The sequence below is a fragment of the Schistocerca serialis genome, chromosome 1 (genome assembly GCF_023864345.2).
Source record: "Schistocerca serialis cubense isolate TAMUIC-IGC-003099 chromosome 1, iqSchSeri2.2, whole genome shotgun sequence".
In the NCBI taxonomy this organism is placed as follows: domain Eukaryota; kingdom Metazoa; phylum Arthropoda; class Insecta; order Orthoptera; family Acrididae; genus Schistocerca; species Schistocerca serialis.
In genome coordinates this window covers 198,222,879-198,245,430 of record NC_064638.1, presented here as the reverse complement: position 1 = coordinate 198,245,430, position 22,552 = coordinate 198,222,879, and positions in this window count along the sequence as shown.

Here is a 22,552-nt window from a genome sequence, read left to right as displayed (position 1 = left end):
GAAGGTAAACAAAGCCTGTGTCATGACTTCCCAGTAATCACGCTCGTCGTCCTTGCTTCCTTGCAGGACATAATGTACATGTAAATAAACAGCACAGTACGTGTAGACTTGTACGCATGTCAGTTGTAAATAAACTGGAGAACAGTAATGCTAGACAAAGCGGTACACAAGTTTCCTTCCGTAACTCCTTAAGCTGGCTTCTCCGACACCAGGTTATCTACGTCGAATTGTTCAGGGGAGCATTCTACTTCTTCTTTTTCTTCTTCTTACGTTACGGCCTCTGTAGGACCACGGGTAGTCGCTTCGTGGACTGCATTTTTCTCTTCTTCTCCCAGAACCTCTTCATTCTTTCTCTTCTTCTCTCCCGCTCTTCTTCCGAGATCTTCAGTTTCCGTTTCTCCTGTCGGCTCCACTGGTGACTAATCTTTTCCTGTATTCTTCTCTGTCATTGATCTCTGGCATATTGGTCGGTCTATATTTGTTCCTCCAATTTTCCTTTCCTTCGACCTTGATCCCCAATTCCAACCAGTCCTTCCGAAGTTCAACAACGCACTTGGTTCCTGTCTTTCCCCATATCCTCCCTGTTTCCCACACACTCTTCGTCATTCTGTCCATTCACATCCTAACTACATGGCCAGCAAACCTTGCCCTTTTTGATTCTGATTTCCCCGGATATTGTTCTCATGTTCCGGTACAATCCTTCCCGAGGTCTTCGCATCCTCCTCTCTCCACCTCTTCTGGGACCGAGTATTTTTCTCAGTATTTTTCTCTCTTCTTTCACTAGTTGTTCTGCCCCATTTTTTCTTAGTGTCATCGTCTCAGCAGCATACAATACTGCATTCCTCACCGTTGCCTTGTAGTGGCGTATCTTTGCCTCTGTGAATATATTCTATTTATTGTATGTGTCTCTCGTCATGCAGAAGGCTGACATCTTTATCCCCTCTGTTATTCCCTCCTTGCTCCTGTTCCTTCCTGTTATAAATTCTCCCAGATATTTAAATTTGTCCACCATTTGCACAGTGCCTTCCGGTGCTTCCCAGTCTGCAGTGGTATTTAATGTCTGTATATCCTGTCGCATTTTCTACATCTACATCTACATCTACATCCATACTGCGCACGTCACCTGACAGTGTGTGGCGGAGGGTACCTTTAGTACCTCTATGGGTTCTCCCTTCTATTCCAGTCTCGTATTGTTCGTGGAAAGAAGGATTGTCGGTATGCCTCTGTGTGGGCTCTAATCTCTCTGATATTATCCTCATGGCCTCTTCGCGAGATATACGTAAGAGGCAGCAATATACTGCTTGACTCTTCGGTGAAGGTATGTTCTCGAAACTTCAACAAAAGCCCGTACCGAGCTACTGAGCGTATCTCCTGCAGAGTCTTCCACTGGAGTTTATCTGTCATCTCCGTAACGCTTTCGCGATTACTATATGATCCTGTAACGAAGCGCGCTGCTCTCCGTTGTATCTTCTCTATCTCTTCTATCAACCCTATCTGGTATGGATCCCAAACTGCTGAGCAGTATTCAAGCAGCGGGCGAACAAGCGTACTGTAACCTACTTCCTTTTTTTCGGACTGCGTTTCCTTTGGATTCTTCCAATGAATCTCAGTCTGGCATCTGCTTTACCGACGATGAACTTTATATGATCATTCCATTTTAAATCACTCCCAGATAATTTATGGCATTAACTGCTTCCAGTTACTGACCTGCTATATTGTAGCTAAATGATAAGGGATCTTTTTTTTTCTATGTATTCGCAGCACATTACACTTGTCTACATTGAGATTCAATTGCCATTTTTTGCACGCTCTTACCGAAATGCCCTATTCCGTAAGTAACCGTTTCTTTTGTATTGCGGTGAGGTAACAAGCAAACATAACAAAAAATGACCGGTAGCAATGTTGATTTGGCGTTACCGGGCTAACGGTGGAAGTCGGAAATACATTTTATTCTTGAGGTGTTTAGTAGGAGAAAAGGTAAGACATGTAAGATATTAGGTGGGGATCAATAAGCTAAAGGTCACAGTGAAAGTTGAAAACTCATGTTCAGTGACATTTGGCGAATAAATGAGGCAGAACGTTACGGGCTGGCAACCGCTTTGCTAGAGAAACCGAAAGGGACGTGGTGCCTCGAGGAATTCCTCCCGCGGAGGCATCTCGGAGTGGCGTATCCTCGAAACGCGCAACTTGTGACGCCGACTGAAGTGTGCAATGAATATTGATGCAAGCCGCAGGTGACGTGGAGGGGGCCCACTTGCCGCCCCGCCGCCGCCGCCGCCGACGGCTCTTTGAGGCGGCCATCAAACATTCACAGAGCTCGGCCCAAGTGCTCGCCGTACCCTGCATGCTTCAGAGCCGACTTGTCGCCCGATGCTTAACCGCAGGCATGCCTGCGAGCATCTGGCGTGGAGCCAGACATCCGAACCCCACCATCTGTAACTGAATTTCCTTTGCCTTCGTTTACGGGCAGACACGATATCGTAATGGTACACGAGGAATGACTCAAGCACACAGGCACACACACACACGCGCGCACGCACTAAAGAAATGAGACTGATATCTACATATACATCTACATCTACATTAATACTCCGCAAGCCATCCTACGGTGTGCGGCAAAGGGCACTTTCCGTGCCACTGTCATTACGTCCCTTTCCTGTTCCACTCGCGTATGATTCGCGGGAAAAACGATTGCCCTAAAGCCTCCGTGCGCGCTAATCTCTCTGATTTTACATTCGTGACCACCTCGGGAGGTATAAGTAGGGGGAAGCACCCTCTCCATACCTGTACAGCAAGCTACACCGCGATGCAGACGCCTCTCTTGCAGTGTGTGCCACTTGAGTTTGTTAAACATCTCCGTAGCGCTTACCAAATAACCCTATGACGAAACGCGCCGCTCTTCTTTGGAGCTTCTCTATCTCCTCTGTCAACCCGACCTGGCACGGATCCCACACTGGTGAGCAATACTCAAGTACAGGTCGAACGAGTGTTTTGTAAGCCACCTCCTTTGTTGATAGACTACATTTTCTAAGGACTCTTCCAATGAATCTCAACCTGGCACCCGCCTTACCAACAATTAATTTTATATGATCATTCCACTTCAGATCGTTCCGTACACATACTCCCAGATATTCTACAGAAGTAAATGCTACCAGTGTTTGTTCCGTTATCATATAATCATACAACAAACGATCCTTCTTTCTATGTATTCGCAATAAATTACATCTATGTTAAGCGTCAGTTGCCACTCCCTGCACCAAGTGCCTATACGCTGCAGACCTTCCTGCATTTCGCTGCAATTTTCTAATGCTGCAACTTCTCTGTATACTACAGCATCATCCGCGAAAAGCCGCATGGAACTTCCGACACTATCTACTAGGTCTTTTCTATATACTGTGAAAAGCAACGGTCCCATAAAACTCCCCTGTGGCACGTCAGAGGTTACTTTAAGGTCTGTAGACGTCTCTCCATTGAGAACAGTTTGCTAAAAACTCTTGAATCCAGCCACACAGCTGGTCTGATATTCCGTAGGCTCTTACTTTGTTTATCAGGCGACAGTGCGGAACTGTATCGAACGCCTTCCGGAAGTCAAGGAAAATGGCATCTACCTGGGAGTCTGTATCTAATATTTTCTGGGCCTCATGAACAAATAAAGCGAGTTGGATCTCGCACGATCGCTGTTTCCGGAATCCATGTTGATTCCTACAGAGTAGATTCTGGGTTTCCAGAAATGGCATGATACGCGAGCAAAAAATATGTTCTAAAATTCTACAACAGATCGATGTCAGAGATACAGGCTTACAGTTAGTAGGTACTTATCTCCATATCTACATCTGCATCGATACTGTCCAGATCACCTCATGTCATATGAGGTGAGACTGGTCTATTGGGAGTTTGATACTCGCACTTCTGGAATTCATACGTGCTACCGATCTGTCAGACGCTAGGCGACAATTCTGCATCTCTAATTATTCGCGCGCAGTCTTTGACCAGAGTAGCTGTCTCTCTGGAAGGTGTGCTTGTTCTGTCGTTGGAGAAGTAGTGAGACAGAAGCTGACTGGAGCCCTCGTGGCAACTTGGACGTAAAGGTAACTGTATCTCTGTTGAAATGTCGTGTGACGAGGGCCTCCCGTCGGGTAGACCGTTCGCCTGGTGCAAGTCTTTCGATTTGACGCCACTTCGGCGACTTGCGCGTCGATGGGGATGAAATGATGATGATTAAGACAACACAACACTCAGTCCCTGAGCGGAGAAAATCTCCGACCCAGCCGGGAATCGAACCCGTGCCCTTTGGATTGACAGTCTGTCGCGCTGACCACTCAGCTACCGGGGGCGGACTGTATCTCTGTTGTAATGTACCTACAACAAATACCAGGGTTGGAACTTAAACAGTGGCAACTATTTATTCACAACCGATACAAAAGAGTTACATGTTTTCATCTGTTACTGTCCTTCTAAGTAGTCGCCAGCATTGTGTAGAACCCGTTGCCAGCGATGTGGAAGGCTTAGTGTACCTTTAGCATAGCCTGTTCTGTCGATTGTGCGAATGGAGCGGTATGCTGCCTGTCGAATCTCTGGAACAGTTCTCAAGCGAATGCCACGATGTGGTTCCTTCATATTCTAAATGAAATCAAAGTCACAATGACGGAAGTCCGGGAAGTATGGTGGGTGGTACAGTACTTCCCAGTCCATTCAACCGAACACAGCAGCCACAGCTTGCGCTGCATGCGCCCTTGCATTGTCGTGCAAAATGATGTGGGTGGGTTGCGCAGGAAGTGTCGAAGCTTGTTTCGCAAAGCTGGTCGCAGGTGATGCTCCAAAAACGAGCATTGACTGTCTGCCGTGGAGGAACGTAGTGCGTTAGGATAACACCATCACAATCGTACACGAGAGTCACCATAACTTTCACCATACTGCGGCTCTGACGCAGACTTTCGCGCTCATAGCGCTCCAAGTGCGTCTGAACAGCGTCGTAACGCACCCACTTCTGCATTTCCGTCGAGTCATGCAGAACCCATCGTGATGCAGTTTTTCACATGCCCAGGCGTTCCTTCAGGGTACGAAGCACATCCGTATGCGCTAATCTGGTTTCGTGGGCGAACTCACGAATCGTATGGCGTCGATCGCTGTCCACTACCACGGCAACAGCATGCACTACTACTTCAGAGACGCTAGGACGACCTGCCCGAAGCACGTCTGCCGCGGTTTGCCGACCTTCGTTGAAGTCTTTATCCCAACGTGCCACTGTTCTGTACGGCAATGCCGATTCCTTGTACCCCTCTTTGAGACCTTGATGACGCTGTACGACCGCTGGCACATTCAATCATGATCCTACTCCGTTGTTCCCGATTCGAAAACATAGTGACAGCCTTACTTTAGACCGCTCGCTCACACGTGACTGTTTCCCTCGAATGTGCACACGCCGGTGACATTGGACGGGCGAGTCCATTTGCTAGAAAGTAAGGTAGGTATGTGAACAACGTGTGCTAGCAGCGACAAGAGTAGATTCCATTGCATAGTGTCTCCCCAGCAGTGCTGCCACTATTTAAGTTACAGCCTACGTATATGTAACATAGCTACAACCAATATGTAACATATATGCCACAAATATGTAACGTAGCTACAACAAATCTGCCTATGTTAGTCAGTGAAAGTGGACGCAACAGATATGTAACGTAGCTACAACAAATCTGCCTATGTTCGTCAGTGGAAATGGACTATTAGCAACCTGAGCTATCAGTGAACGGACTCTAACCTGCATAACACTGTGTGCGTGTTGTATGAGTGTCCGTTTCACTGTCCTTTAAGCCCTCAACAGATTGTTACATAAAAAACTTAAAACTACTATTTGGATAAGCTGTCTGAGTGCGTATTTGAATATGAAAAACTACAGGAACAAACGAACCTGTTGTAATGAATATCTAAGCTATCTCACTGAGTTTTTGAGCAATAATTTACAAGTGATACAGATTCTGGCTTGTGCAAAAAAATTCAATGGATTAGAGTACAGGACATGTTGTGGTGTGTCAGTGTGTCTGTGTTTTGGCCGTAAGTTTTGCACTCACCTCTTTAGATGACACACTTTTTCGATGTGGTTAACCAAATGTTCAAATGTGTGTGAAATCTTATGGGACTTAACTGATAAGGTCATCAGTCCCTAAGCTTACACACTACTTAACCTAAATTATCCTAAGGACAAACACACACACCCATGCCCGAGGGACGTCTCGAACCTTCGCCAGGACCAGCCGCACAGTCCATGACTGCAGCGCCAGACCGCTCGGCTAATGCCGCGCGGCCTGTGGTTTACAGCAATTCGCAGCAGCATGCAGCAGCGGCGGTTAAAGCTTATTGTTACTAAGAACAAGTTTAATAAAAAGGAGTTTGTTTGGGTCCTGTTAACTACTAAATAACTTTTAAGGAGGGATTTCATAAATTAAGTATTTAAAAACTACAGAAATCATCATGACCAGTAACATATAATGACAATTACATTAGTATCAATAATGGTCTTGTGCCACATTAACAAAATTTTCAATTTCGAAGTTATCAAACTTATGTTAACATTTAATAACCACAACATTTATTTATAAATTACGTGTGGAGAGTAATTATTATTATTTGGAGGATAACGAGGCTTCTTTCACTGACAAGCAAAACTTAGCATTATCGCAAACTCGGACTAACAATCACGAGCCTAACCCTGGTATTGCTTTAGCGCAATGCTTGCAAATTTTACCTTTAATTACATATTCAAGCATAGGTAAGCCCTCTAAATCTCTCCTGGCTGTATAAATGAAATCAGGCCTTGAGTGTGGCAAGATCTGCCATCACCCACGTGAGGGCACCGTGACTCGTCTTCCGTCACCGAACTCTCGACCGACACTGCTATTTCCACTCTCGCAGACAGACCTCGTCTCACAACAATGCTTAGAATCTCGCTCCCATGTTTCGCACTCAGAATTTTAGTATCTATGAGTGGATACACAATTCAAAGAACAGCGTTCAGTTGGCTATATTGTTTCCAATGTAATGGAGAGTTCTGAGACAGAGAACGGGAGTTCTATGGTTGAAGAAGTAATGAGACAGATGCCGAAAGGAGGGCTCCTGGTAATGTAGAAGTAAAGTTTTATGGATCTCCGTTTAAGTAAAATGATTTTTATTTGAATATTGTGAAACAGAGGAGAAGGATTTGGTTAGTGATTTCGAATGAAAAGAGTGTGAAGAGGAATGAACGTAATATTTTCATTTATTAGCACTGCAGTAGCGTTGTCAGGATTCATTGTTGAATGGGACATCCATAAAAGTGAACCTCAGAATTTTCATTAAATACTGAATAATTTTTCATGTTTATTAATTATTTATTCACCGTTAGCGAGAACAGTAACGTCTTATCAATGTTACCCTCTGTTAATGAGTGTTGTAATATGAATTTTATGCAAGTAATAACATATCAGATAACTTAAAAACTGTTTGTTAAGGAAATATTTCACGTCAGAGCATGATCTACATTCTCGATCCAAGTCATTTTCATGTGAAGGTGTGTCTCACTCAGCGATGTGCATAAAATGGTCTACTTGCTGTCTGGAGCATCGCGCTAAGCTCTCAGCAACTGCTGTTAGAAACTTGCAGCTGGCGCACAGAGAGCAGCAAGCACAATGTTTCTAAGCAATTACATTACGAGATAAGACACTTTCATTTCAAGATCATATTGTACGAAAATTACCAACGCACAGGGACCATTGGATGAACACCGTTACTAGACAGATCATTAATGCACAGCGACAAATTTGTTTGATTAAAGAGATTAAAAGGACAGTTCAGTATTTAACCTTTTTGCACACTTTTTTATAAAGATTATAAAGAAGGGCCAGTTTCAACTTGTATTCTCGCAGATATATTTGGTTTCTTTGGCAGTTGGAAATGCACGAAGTCACCGAAAGTCAGTAAAGTTACAACCAAGCTACCAAGCCAATACGATAATGTCAAATCAAATGAAAAGAATTACAGGGTCTTTCAAAAAGGACTTAATAATTTTAAAAATTCGTGTAACTTTATTGAAATAAGATATAGAGCTGGGTTCAAAGTCATTTTGTAGAGAAACACATCAAGTTAACTATAGATGTCATACGTGGCTTCCGTTTGCTGTCCTGCGCACATCCCACCGGAAGTCAGTTTCTTCTCAAACTTGCTGTAGCATTGCAAGTGTAACTTGTTCAGTGGCGGCGTAAATTCTTGCTCTAAGTTCAGGTAGAGAAGCCGGCACAGCAGGTACAAACACGATATCCTTGATGAATTCCCATTAAAAAATCGAGTGATGTCACGTCTGGGGAACGTGGGAGCCATGCAATTGGCGCATCACGGCCAGTCCATTGGCCTAGAAAGCGGTCACTGAGAAAATCCGGGACGTCAGCCAGGCGGTGGGGTGGTGCGCCATCTTGCGTGATGTAAACGCTTCGCTCATTGTCGTCCTAATCGGTTTGTGGTATCAAAAACTGTTACAACACACCCAGGCGCACTATCCCGCTAATGGTTCTCCCACGGGGAAAAAAGGGCCGTACACTTTGTCCTTTCTCAATCCACAAAAAACTTTCAGTTTAGGCCTATCACTAATATGTTGCAGTATTTGATGTGGGTTTTCACTGCCCCAAATCCTACAGTTAATTGATTTAACCTTGCCACTTAAGTGAAAAGTCGACGTCAGGAAAGATTATTTTCTCTGAGAAATGTTCATCTTCATGTAATCGATTTAACATATTCGCACAGCAGTTCTTGCGAGCAATTTCTTGAGGGTCTTTTATTGCTTCTACGATCGTCAATCTGTACGGTTTCAAATGCGAACGGCTCACTCAACACTCGCGAAACAGTCGTATGTGGGATTTACAGTTCGCGAGATGCACGCCGGGTCGATTTCGTAGGGCTGTTGACAAAACGTTGTCTCGCTCGCTCAACGACGTCGTCAAATGTACTTGGACAGCCTGATGATTTCCCATGTCTTACAGAGTTCCCTGTTTCTACAAAACATTTATGCCACTCACTCATAAATTGTAGACTTTCTGGGAGGACCTTTAGCATACTTCGTACTGAAATTACGCTGAACTGTTTTCGCCGACTACGATTCTTCATCCGAGACCCACACAACTAGCATGTTCGGGTCCAGTGAAGGCAGCCTTCTTTGACGCAGCTGCCGCTAGCGCTCCTTCCGGTACAATTCGGCACTATCGAACGACGCAAGTCAAAATTTGAAGTATTTCCCTACAAATTGACACTACAGTCATCTCGGTAGGTACCATGAATTAATTTATATGAATTTCCAAGGCTGTAAAGTCCTTTTGAAACACCCTGTTTTTCAAAGGAAACTTCCAGCGGGACGGTTACTCTGTGTGCAACTCTCACTCACTCCTCTCCCCCTTCTCCCCCCCCCCCCCCCCCCCCCCACACACACACTTGCCCCCATTTTTTATTCCATTCGTAAGTGGTGCAAGGGATGAACGAGTGGGCTTTTAAAGTCAGTGTTTACTTCAGTTACAACTTCTGTTCTGAGGGCCGATGGTCGCCATATAAAGCTATTCTCTGTCTTTTCGCCTTTGAGGGTATTTAAATCAAAGAACACAAGAAGATAAAATTCGAAACATAACAGGATTGTATGAATTAGTGTTGTGGTCCTTAACTGTCTTCCTCTAATAGGAAAGCCCAATGATTGCAGCCTATCACCACGATACATTACATACAAGGACTGATATTGCAAATGCAGCCAAAGATCTTCAGCTCGCAGCTGCAGAGTAATATACTACTGGCCATTAAAATTGCTACACCAAGAAGAAATACAGATAAAGAAGAGTATTCATTGGACAAATGTATTATACTAGAACTGACATGTGATTACATTCTCACACAATTTGGGTGCATAGATACTGAGAAATCAGTACCCACAACAACCACCTCTGGCCGGAACAACGGCCTTGATACGCCTGGGCATTGAGTCAAACAGAGCTTGGATGGCGTTTACAGGTACAGCTGCCCATTCAGCTTCAACACGATACCACAGTTCATCATGAGTACTGACTGGCGTATTGTGACGAGCCAGTTGCTCGGCCACCATTGACCATACGTCTTCAGTTGGTGAGAGATCTGGACCTGCAACATTCGGTCGTGCATTATCCTGCTGAAATGTAGGGTTTCGCAGGGATCGAATGAAGGGTAGAGCCACGGGTCGCAACACATCTGTAATGTAACGTCCATTGCTCAAAGGTGACCGAGAGGGGCACCCCATACCATAACGCCGGGTGATACGCCAGTATGGCGGTTACGAATACACGCTTCCAATGTGCGTTCACCGCGATATCGCAATCACAGATGCGACCATCATGATGCTGTAAACAGAACCTGGATTCATCCGAAAAAATGACGTTTTGCTATTCGTGCACCCAGGTTCGTCGTTGAGTACACCATCGCAGGCGCTCCTGTCTGTGATGCAGCGTGAAGGGTAACCGCAGCCATGGTCTCCGAGCTGATAGTCCATGCTGCTGCAAACGTCGTCGAACTGTTCGTGCAGATGGTTGTTGTCTTGCAAACGTCCCCATCTGTTGACTGGGGGATCGAGACGTGGCTGCCCGATCCGTTACAGCCATGCGGATAAAATGCCTGTCATCTCGACTGCAAGTGATACGAGGCCGTTGGGATCCAGCACGGCGTTCCGTATTACCCTCCTGAACGCACCGATTCCATATTCTGCTATAGTCATTGGATCTCGACCAACGCGAGCAGCAATGTCGCGATACGATAAAGAGCAATCGCGACAGGCTGCAATGTGACCTTTATCGAAGTCGGAAACGTGATGGCACGCATTTCTGCTCCTACACGAGGCATCACAACAACGTTTCACCAGGTAACGCCGATCAACTGCTGTTTGTGTATGAGAAATCGGTTGGAAACTCTCCTCATGTCAGCACGTTGTAGGTGTCGCCACAGGCGCCAACCTTGTGTGAATGCTCTGAAAAGCTAATCATTTGGATATCACAGCATCTTCATCCTGTCGGTTAAATTTCGCGTCTGTAGCACGTCATCTTCGTGGTGTAGCAATTTTAATGGCCAGTAGTGTACATAGCCACACGGCGACACTATTCCCTCTAGAAGTCTAGCTTCTGGATATGGCTCTGGATCTGAGCACTATGGGACTTAACATCTGAGGTCATCAGTCCCCTAGAACGTAGGACTAGTTAAACCTTCCTAACCTGAGGACATCACACACATCCACGCCCGAGGCAGGATTCGAACCTGCGACCGTAACGGTCGGGCGGTTCCAGACTGAAGCGCCTAGAACCACTCGGCCAGGTATTCTGGATATATTTACAATACTATTAATTTTGGTTTTTCGTGCTATTATTTTTAATATTTCATTATTTTCATCATTCGACACAATTTTTAATATTGTTATGAACAACACATCCTTGATGAAAAGATTCATGGCCAGACCGATGTTTTGTAACAGTAAACGCCTTAAAAAGCCGTGAGTCGAAACGGTAACCTAGATCTGTCTTTTCGCTTTGTTTTATCACGGTGTAGAATGTTGTACTTTTTGCTTTATTACTTATTCTCTTACATCTCATATTTTACGCAATTTTTATATTGAAGAGACCTTTTACTCTGTGGCTACATTTTTGTAAAGAAAATGGAAGGGGGAGACTTATTACTTCTGGCTGCAATTTGCATATTTTTGAACTATTCCACTGATCTTCACTTTTGATTATAACCCACCTATATAGAAAGCAAGCCTTATGACTGCACTTCACGGTTAATGGGCTGCTTTTGTTTTAAGATTGCTGCCTACATGATGCATTTGCTATCACAGAGAAAAAAATGTTTCTTTAAGAATTATTTTAAGCATGTAATGTGATTTTTAGATTATAGGATAACCTGATGATGGCACTTGATACCGAAAGGAGTAGCCAGTAGGTAAAATAAAATTTGCTACTGCTGACTACAGCAGACACTTTTTCTGAGTGTGTGAGTAAATTTAGAACCACTGTCTGCATCGCTCTTTTTTTGAATGAAGACCTGTTTCGATGAGCTCAGCAGATCATCTGCAGATCTGGCTCCTAACGGTGCAGTTTGCCAACCGACAGTACGTCGGGAATATGTTAAATGAAATGGTCGATAGCGTCAACAATTATGAGCCGTTCAAAATCCCCATGCTGCAGTTGCGAAGAGCCAACTACACACCTATAGTCATAGCCAATAATCGGTTAATAGGCGCGATTCATGGCTGTGTACTGAAGCAGAATGTGTAACCTGTAGTAACTGTGCATCGTGAGTCATGAAGTAGTATAGGCTACAAGAATTTGGTTGGTGTTTTAGGGGAATCTTGCTAACCATGTCGTCCGGGCGTGTTACTAGTAGAATGAGAAATGTAGAACGACCGTTGGAGGGAGTAGTATAGCTACGTACTCTTTCGCCCACTTTCACTTTTCCCAGTCACGTTCGCCGCATTCCAAAGACAAACGCACGATATCACAAGATGTAACTCGTTTTCTATCGTGTATCACCCTCCCTTGTCTATGGCGTCACAAACCAAAATATCAGAAAGCCACTCGTGTCTCCTCCGACCACACTGCAGTATTTTACCACGGAACCACCAGTCAAAGTGCAGTAATCCAAAGTCATTAAAATGAAACAAATGAAGTAGCATACAACTACCACGTTAGAAAGTGCACGAACTTCCTTTACTGTGTACCAAAAATGCAAAAAGAATGTTTACATCAAAACTGTACCGATCAACTCACACGAGAACACACAGCATTCAGTGTAATTTGCGTTATTTATACGTCTACAATATGTCCGTAACACTCCCACTCAATTGGTTTACGACATGATCTCACATCTTAACCAACAGTTGTGAATGACCACAGTCGAATCTCTGTACGATACTTCGTCTAAGGCATAACAGACCCTCGTATTAAATATTTCCACATAGAAATAACTGCACGATACTTGTCAAGTGTCATAATCGAAAGCCGCCCACCCCCCCTCCACGCCCTGCTCAGTGTGTACCCTTGATCTCTGTTAAAATTGTCGCTGTTCCTTCTGATTCCAGCCGCCTCTTTTGTAACGGAATCTCAGTATGTTGACGCATGAGCCAAGACTCTCCTCTTTTCAAACAGTATTTTGTGTCCCTTTTCCAAGAAGTGCGTAACTATGGCCGACATATCCCGACATGTCCAGCTCCGTTTAATATGTTGCTTGTGGTCGATACAATTAGCTGCAACTGTGCAGATTGTCTCACCTACGTAGATGCTGCCTCATTCGCAAGGGACGCCACACACACACCGGGCACAGGAGGAGCTATATCGCCTTTAACAGGACGCAGCATATCTCTTATCACGGGTGCGGGCCGCAACACTGAATTAGTCCACGTCCCTGCAGCGCGCGTCCTAACTTGCGCTCGTTGCCGCACAGTATGGCAGGAAAACAGCCGGCTTGGCCTCTTCTGCCGCTTCACAAGGCGTCCTCCGTCGGTGGCACCTGGAAGCGTTTGCGATGTCTCTTTTGCTCTCTGAACACACATCATAGGTAGTAGTCGTGGAAAATGGCTTTAGCTGTGAGTATTAGCTTGTTGAGAACCACTTTCCTGTGTACAGAGTGGTGGAAACTATCGGCTTTCAAGTATCGATCGCTGTGCGTTGGTTTCCTGTTCATTAAATGACCAAGCCTTCCGCTCAACTAAAAAAAAATCCATGAACGGTAGCTTGCCATTCTTCATCTAGATGTTAAATTTAATGTTTGGATGGACACCTTTCATGTGATCGACGAGCTGCTGCAGTGTATTTTCACTGTGAGGACGTATCGGGGAGGTGTCATCGATGTACCTTAGGAAGCAAGACAGACCCAACGCCGCCGAGTTCAGAACCTCCTTCCCAAAGTGCTCCATGAAGAAATTCGCGATTGTCGGAGACAATGGTGAATCCATCGCTGTGCCGCTCGTCATTTCATAGTATTCGTCGCGATACCAAGAGTGCGTTGTCGTTGGGACACGTCGGAAAAATTTGACGGTTCCCGGAGGAAACTATTGGGAAGAAAGTTCCGGCTTGTCTTGTACTGGAACCTTCATAAAAAAGTGACACCAAGTCGAGACTAATCATTACGTCATTTCAGCCTGTTTCAATTTTCAAGAAACGTCTGCTAGTTTATAACTTGATGTTCACAATGCCCCAGTTTTGGTGCTACCAATCCTGCAAGATGTTTTGCAGTCTGTAGGTGACCGAGCTGATTGCACAAACAATGGGCTCAAAAGCGACATTTTCTTTGTGTACCTTCGGCATTCCATGACGTCTGGGAGGGCTGGCGGCAAGAGGCTCTGCAAAAGCGGCAGTATTTGTATAGTTCAGACAATACGTACAGTTGCAGAACATTGTACTCAGCGTAAGCGACGTAATAAACAAAGGGAGCTTGACAAGACGGACAAAACTGAGCATTGCCTGGTAAACGGACACAGAACAGTTTCAAAACACGAGTATCTTGGCTCGTGGGTCAACATACTGTGATTCCGCAGTCAGCGGTATTATTCCTGACGACGATAGCTGAAATGACCAGCGAAAGCTCAAGTTTTGTTCGAATTGTCGTGACTTGAAAGCCGAGTATATTTTATTCACACTGTCCAGAATGTCTGCAAAAATACATCAGCAGCGAAAAAGTGAAATGTATGTGTCAGGTTGACAGTCTTTATTTTGTGTGTGTGGATATAAGACTATATATATACATCCGTCAAAATTGATGCCTAAAACCTAACAGTGTGCTCCCAAACTAACTTTCCGAATGATATTTCCATGCCTAAAGTGTCAAAACACACTTGTGGCTAAAAGACAACGTCCTAAGTAGACTGCTCAAATTTAAAACTGTACTTGGTGTAAGGCACAACGGACCTTCGAATTAAGTATTTCCACATCCAAATTATTCTATGATGCCTATTGCCGCAACGTTAATTCTTCTTTTAAAATGTCTGTAAAATACGTCAGTAACACAAGAAATCGACTGTTTATGTCAGGTGCCACAATCATATTTCCACACTAAAACACATCTGTCGGAATTGATGTCTGAAAAATGACTATGGACTCTCAAATTAAGTGAGCCAACGAAATTTTCAAATGTAAACTGTTACAAAACAGGTCGATAAAACATAACATCCAAAGCAGGTAGGTGACATTCCATTTTAGATCTAAATGAGGGCCTGTACCAAGACGAATCAGATCAAGCATATTACTGATAAAATAAGGTACTGAATACAGTATTATTCTAAACAGACAAGCATTCAAACAAATAGGCATTATTGCTGTTAGCTACCAGAAGAATGCAACTAAATCGGTCCTAGGCCTAAAGGACAGTATGCACAGAAACTCGGCCGTACTCCACTTTAGGGAGAAAAAATTAAAAACACGTACAACATACATGTCAACTGTCACAGTATTATTTTGACTTTTGAAGTATCCACGAGATAGGATCGCTTTACATTATGTTAATTGCTATCTAGATATACCGGTACTTGAGTTTATGTACATAAATAAATCGAGGAAGGCATCAACAGGAAACAAGTGGAACTATTGTGACAAGGCTCTCTAAAACGCTTACAGATTGTGTTTCCATAATAAATTACCTAAATAACACCAAGATCGAATCGCAGTGTTCCATAAAACGCGATGTAAAAACACACAACATATCCATAGCCAAATAAACTGGCCAAGCACCATTTCGGGTGGGGGGGGGGGGAGGCTTTTTCATGATACCTTTATTTCATTGTACCGCTGTAACTACACATTTTCGTAAAACGCAAATACAAATTCGTAATGCTCCGAATACGAGCTGTTAAATTGAAAAAGCTTCTACACACAAAGTAAGAAATCTCTTTGCATCTCTGGTCAAGAGCAAAAATTGCAAGCTAACTACTTTTTTTAAAAAATCAGGACTTTACTAAAATTTGCAAGGTACTGTTCATCAGAACACAGGTGTAAGTTGTGATCTAAGCAACAGTAGGTTAATTCATTCTTAACATCACAAGACAAAAAATTGCTAAAGAAACGCCACACAAACATTTTCATTTGACAAATGCTTTCACTAATATGGGGTCTATGTTGGACCAAGTGATCAGCTGAGGATCGACACACGATACTAACCAGAACAATAATCGCTTTATCTGACTTCATACACGTGAATCTGGTGTATGACACAAAAACTACGCCACTATCAGCATCTATCCTCTATTATTCCAAAAACAAAAATTGTTTCGAAATAATAGGGTGCTAAGAAAAATACATCGGAGCCCTACGCAGCCGCAGCAGCAGCAGCAGCGAATACATACCGTCCTACTGGTCAGGGCGGCACACCACGATGCGTTCGGTGACTGAAGTCATAGAGAGGCCGCAGTGTGTTATTAATGGCACGCGCCCAAAAAATATAAGTACGCGGTCTCGCGTTCGGTTAATTCGAAATGCAGGTACTTCCCTATGAGCCCCTGAAACGCCAGTGGATTTCAATGTGCAGGTGGACCAGTTTTCTGGTCTGCCAAACCAATTTGACTCCGTGCTACGACTATGCGTGGTGGAATGTCAAATATTTAGACGGCTGACTCTAGACAAGTAAGTACACCCACACATCACACGTGTGCATGATTCTAGAAGCAGTACCTCTAACGGTTCAGAGAGTGACTGGCACAGGCTCTAAGTGACACACTAGCAAAGGACACAGTCTCACTGGTTAGGTAGAGACCTGCAGTTCTTTACTAGCGAAGCGCCAGTACAAGAGTGATTTTCTCTTTCCGTCCGCTTTCCTCCTCAGCTCAGTAGCAAAGGCCCGTTTACATCTTAGACTTCCCTCACTTTAGCACAAAATCACGAGCTGTAGCGTGGCATTCGGAGCTCAGAGAGGGCCCCTTGCTCTGCATACACCGATTTGACCAATCAGAAACTTTAAAGTTAATTGGGAGAAAAGGTAAAAAGATTCAGCTTTATGCTTACGCCGTGTCTTTTGCTAACATGAGCAGGAGGAACCACACCCCTCTGTAAAAAACTTGTTATCTCCCCTGTTGCGTCCATTTCGAAGATTTCAAATAACGGCCATAAACTCACTAAAAGTGCTAAGGGTGCCCTGCCGTCTCTCAAAATTCATTATTGGTACCAAAATAAACGCAGAGGTAAAATAAGTATATATTCTGAGTAGGCAAAAAAAAAAAAAAAAAAAAAAAAGACAGGAACCTATTTCTTATCTATGAGCATGAATGAAAATCCTATCTTGTTCGCGTTTGTTTTTGTTGAAAAGGTAGCATTAATCGCATTCGTCTAGGACCGGACAGTAATTCAGGATGCCTACCGGTTTGTGTCCTTGGCTGAATGTCGTAGCATTTTAACCGACATGTGTTTAGTGCAGTTAAAGGCTTGATCAGGTTCGGTTGTTACATATCACGTAGGACTAAAATTGGCATGTCAGCCAGCTGCTTAGGAAGTTTTTTTTTCCACTAACGTATTTTATATGTCGAAATATTGCAAGTTACACCCTTACAGAAATTTTACGCTGTGAGTGTTCATGTGAATTAATAGAAAAAATATTTGCCATAAATATATTTTTTTGTATGTTTCACACATAATTAAGGTCGTTTAGATACTTCTGAACATTGTGTCTGTGTACTCCTAGACCTGTTTCATTTTAATGGCGGTAAATTACTGCGCTGTAATTGGCTGTTACATGGTAAAATATTGCACTCTGATTGAAGGAAAGGGGGCTTGCCTTACTGCCATCTTGATTTGTGATTTCATAAACAGGGGCGAGGCGGCTTGATAGATAACGGACGGAGTGGCTGGTGATATACTTTTGCCTCTGGAATGTAGCCAACGTGAAAGCCAAAGGTAAAAGTGGGCCAAAGAGTTAGCAACTATACTACTGGCAGGGTAGTTGAGGCAACCTGGATTCATCAGAGTTGGAGGAAAAGAAATGATCTGTTTGGTAGGTTGGACAGTTTCGTGTGAGGATTTCTGCGAAAGGATAAGTGAGTTTGTTAAAACTTTCTTAGCACAGGATATAGATTCTTTCGGAGTGAAGAGATGGAGTTTTCCTATCTCATTTATGGTATTGGATGTATAGGGTGGGGAAAATAAAAGTGGCCCAGAGACAGAGTTCCAGGGGACAAAGAAACGTAAAGGAAATATAGTACTAACTTGTCTATAGTAGATGTTTAAAGTGGCCCTTAATCTCCTGGCATTTTTGGCCTCTGGTCAGCATGCTATTAAAGGCGGATCGAAGCTCTACTGCTGGAATTCTGGAATTGTTGTAATCTATCCGATATATTCTGCTGCAGATCTTTAAGACTGAGGGTTGTTGTGATATTCCTTAGACTTTAGGGCTCACTACACAAAGTAATCACACATTGACAGGTCAGGTGAGACAGATGGCCAGCTAGAGCCACGATCAGACTGACCTCTACTAACAACCCGCCAGGCGTGAAGATTATGCAAATGTACTCCAAGGTTCAGTCGGCTGTATGGGCAGTTGCTCCATCCTGTTGGAAGTAACTACAGGTCTTCCCCTCCTCCGTTAATGCTGCCGCAAATCGTGTTAGCTCATCTGGGCCACTTATTTCCCCGTACTGTAGTTTGGATTCAGATGAGATTGAAGAGGAAGTGGTAAAGTGATAGAGCAGACGGATTTCAGGAATGATATGAAAGTATGCTTTACCGCAGCTTTACTGTATGGATAAATGATGATGGCGTCCTTTTGGGTAAAATATTCCGGAGGTAAAATAGTCCCCCATTTGGATCTCCGGGCGGGGACTATTCAGAAGGACGTCGTTATGAGGAGAAAGAAAACTGGCGTTCTACGGATCGGAGCGTGGAATGTCAGATCCCTTAATCGGGCAGATAGGTTAGCAAATTTAAAAAGGGAAATGGATAGGTTAAAGTTACATTTAGTGGGAATTAGCGAAGTTCGGTGGCAGGAGGAACAAGTCTTCTGGCCAAGTGAATACAGGGTTCTAAATACAAAATCAAATAGGGGTAATGCAGGAGTAGGTTTAATAATGAATAAAAAAATAGGAGTGCGGGTAAGCTACTACAAACAGCATAGTGAACGCATTATTGTGGCCAAGATAGACACAAAGCCAACGCCTACGACAGTAGTACAAGTCTATATGCCAACTAGCTGCGCAGATGACGAAGAAATTGAAGAAATGTATGATGAGATAAAAGAAATTATTCAGATAGTGAAGGGAGCTGAAAATTTAATAGTCTTGGGTGACTGGAATTCGATTGTAGGAAAAGGAAGAGAAGGAAACATAGTTAGTGAATATGGATTGGGGGTAAGAAAAGAAAGTGGAGGCCACCTGGTAGAATTTTGCACAGAGCATAACTTAATCATAGCTAACACTTGGTTCAAGAATCATAAAAGAAGGTTGTATACATGGAAGAAGCCTGGAGATACTGAAGGTTTCAGATAGATTACATAATGGTAAGACAGAAATTTAGGAATCAGGTTTTAAATTGTAAGACATTTCCAGAGGCAGATGTGGACTCTGACCACAATCTATTGGTTATGAACTGAAGGTTAAAACTGAAGAAACTGCAGAAAGGTGGGAATTTAAGGAGATGGGACCTGGATAAATTGACTAAACCAGAGGTTGTACAGAGTTTCAGAGAGAGCATAAGGGAACAATTGACAAGAATGGGGGAAAGAAATACAGTAGAAGAAGAATGGGTAGCTTTGAGAGATGAAGTATTGAAGGCAGCAGAGGATCAAGTAGGTAAAAAGACGAGGGCTAGTAGAAATCCTTGGGTAACAGAAGAAATATTAAATTTAATTGATGAAAGGAGAAAATATAAAAGTGCAGTTAATGAAGCAGGCAAAAAGAAATACAAACGTCTCAAAAATGAGATCGACAGGAAGTGCAAAATGGCTAAGAAGGCATGGTTAGAGGACAAATGGAAGGATGTAGAGGCTTATCTCACTAGGAGTAAGATAGATACTGCCTACAGGAAAATTAAAGAGACCTTTGGGGAAAAGAGAACCACTTGTATGAATATCAAGAGCTCAGATGGAAACCCAGTTCTAAGCAAAGAAGGGAAAGCAGAAAGGTGGAAGGAGTATATAGAGTGTCTATACAAGGGCGATGTACTTGCGGGCAATGTTATAGAAAGGGAAGAGGATGTAGATAAAGATGAAACGGGAGATATGATACTGGGTGAATAGTTTGATAGAGCACTGAAAGACCTAAGTCGAAACAAGGCTCCGGGAGTAGACACCATTCAATTAGAACTACTGATAGCCTTCGGAGACCCAGTCATGACAAAATTTTACCATCTGGTGAGCAATTCAGAGTGTCTATGATTAGCTTTTGACCAGTGACGATCCCAAGACGGTCTGTGATTAATTTTCTGTCTGGAAGATACTGTGCCACTCATCTGGAGACGTTTGTCATTTGTTTTCACTTGTACGTAGAGGCTCTGTCGCGAACAGCTGGTGTTGTGTTAATGAATGACAGAAAAGGAGGAGAAATGTGTTTCAGTCATAATCAAAGTAATCCAACCTTAGACGAAGAGCAGGACGCAAGAGAGGAAGATGCGCAAAACATATTTTATTTTTTATTGTTTGTTCCCAACAATTATTTAGTAGTGCAAGAATAATGAGTATTTATAACTAAAATGCAATTATTTTTCATGATGTTTAACTTCGTTTCTCACTGATCGGGATGGTATGTTACAAGGCAAGTAAGATACTCGTTAAATTCAGGCCCCGTGTTTGCCCATGTAGTAGTTTCTAGTGTGTTGTCGACTTTCTTTTTGACAGTCGGTAGGTTGTAGTTCAGCATTAGCCTCCTATCAATTGTTAGTCCGAAGTATCCCGTGCTTTAGTTGAATCAATTAGAAGGTTACACTGCTGTCCAAAATTAAAGTAGCAAACCGCTATTTCCCCCTCCTGTGTCAAAGTCACGATATAGTCATACCAACCGTCAACAGAGATCAGATTTTCACTCTGCAGCGGGGTGTGCGCTGATATGAAACATCCTGGCAGATTAAAACTGTGTGCAGGGCCGAGACTCGAACTCGGGACCTTTGCCATTCAAAGTCAAGTGCTCTCTACCAATTGAGCTACCCAAGCACGACTCACGCCCCGTCCTCACAGCTTTTCTGCCAGTACCTCGTCTCCTACCTTCCAAACTTTACTGAAGCTCTCCTGCCAACCTTGCAGAACTAGCACTCCTGAAATAAGGGATATTGCGGAGACATAGTTTAGCCACAGATTGGGGAATGTTTCCAGAATGAGTTTTTCACTCTTCAGTGGAGTGTGCGCTGATATGAAACTTCCTAGCAGATTAAAACTGTGTGCCGGACCGAGACTCGAACTCGGAACCTTTGCCTTTCTCGGGCAAGTGTTCTACCAACTGAGCAAGTGCTTCCGAAAGGCAAAGGTGCCGAGTTCGAGTCTCGGTCCGGCACACAGTTTTAATCTGCCAAGAAGTTTCAGATGTCCGTATGATCGTGTTCTGCACGGAAGATGGCATTACGGTCAACGGAAAACCATGCCAACGATGACGAGAGGCCATCTATCAGACAGAGCATTGTTTCCCGGGTAGTCCCTCAACTGCAATCACAGTGTACACAGTAACAGACGGTGCAGTGTGGCACAGAGAAAACTACCAGAAGTCTGCGGTGGAGGGCCGTAGGGAGAGTGGAAGCAGGAAAGTCGCGAACCCATTAGGTCCGACGGCTTAACGTGAATCATTCTGTTCGTCGGTTGTGGCGACGGTTCAGAGAGACCGAAACTATATCACGGAGACAAGAGCAGCGCCGACCACGTGTGATATAAGAAATAGAGGATCGTTATTTGGGTGTAAAGGCACGACGGTGCCGCCTTAGTACTGCGTAGCTACTGGTATAGGACCCTCGTAGCATCTACTGGACGTGTTGTATAGACGCAAACGGTGTGGAGAGGGCTTCGTCAGAGTGGCCTTTACTGTCTGATGCCTGCTGCGTGTGTAGCTCTGACGGGTCTTCACAGAGGGAACGTCTACAGTGAAGTCGTCAACATGCCACCTGGACGGTCGAAGACGGCCAATGTTATATTTACTGGTCTGCAGAGTGATTTTCGACGGGTTCGCATCTGAGGGGGATGTGGAACACGATTTGGAGACCCGAACATAGTGGACAGAGAGGAGGATCGCTAATGGTGTGGCCAGGGTTAATGATGACAGCTCTAACACCTCTTAACGAAATTACATGGGTAAATAGAAAGGTTTAACTGCTCTCAGGTACGATGATGAGGTCTGGGGACCTCATGTGCTGTTTGTTTGGAGGTGCTGTTCTCCCAGATTTCGTACTGATGGACAATAATGCTTAACCACATAGAGCACGTGTGGCTGACGTTTTCTTGGAAACAGAAGATATTGCACTATTAGCGTGGCCTGCTCGCTCTCCCAATTAAGCCCACAGTGTATGTTTGGGATGCACTATTGAGATGTGTTGCATCACCTCAGCATCCACCTACCATTCTCTAAGACATGCGAGAAGCTCTTTAGTAAGAA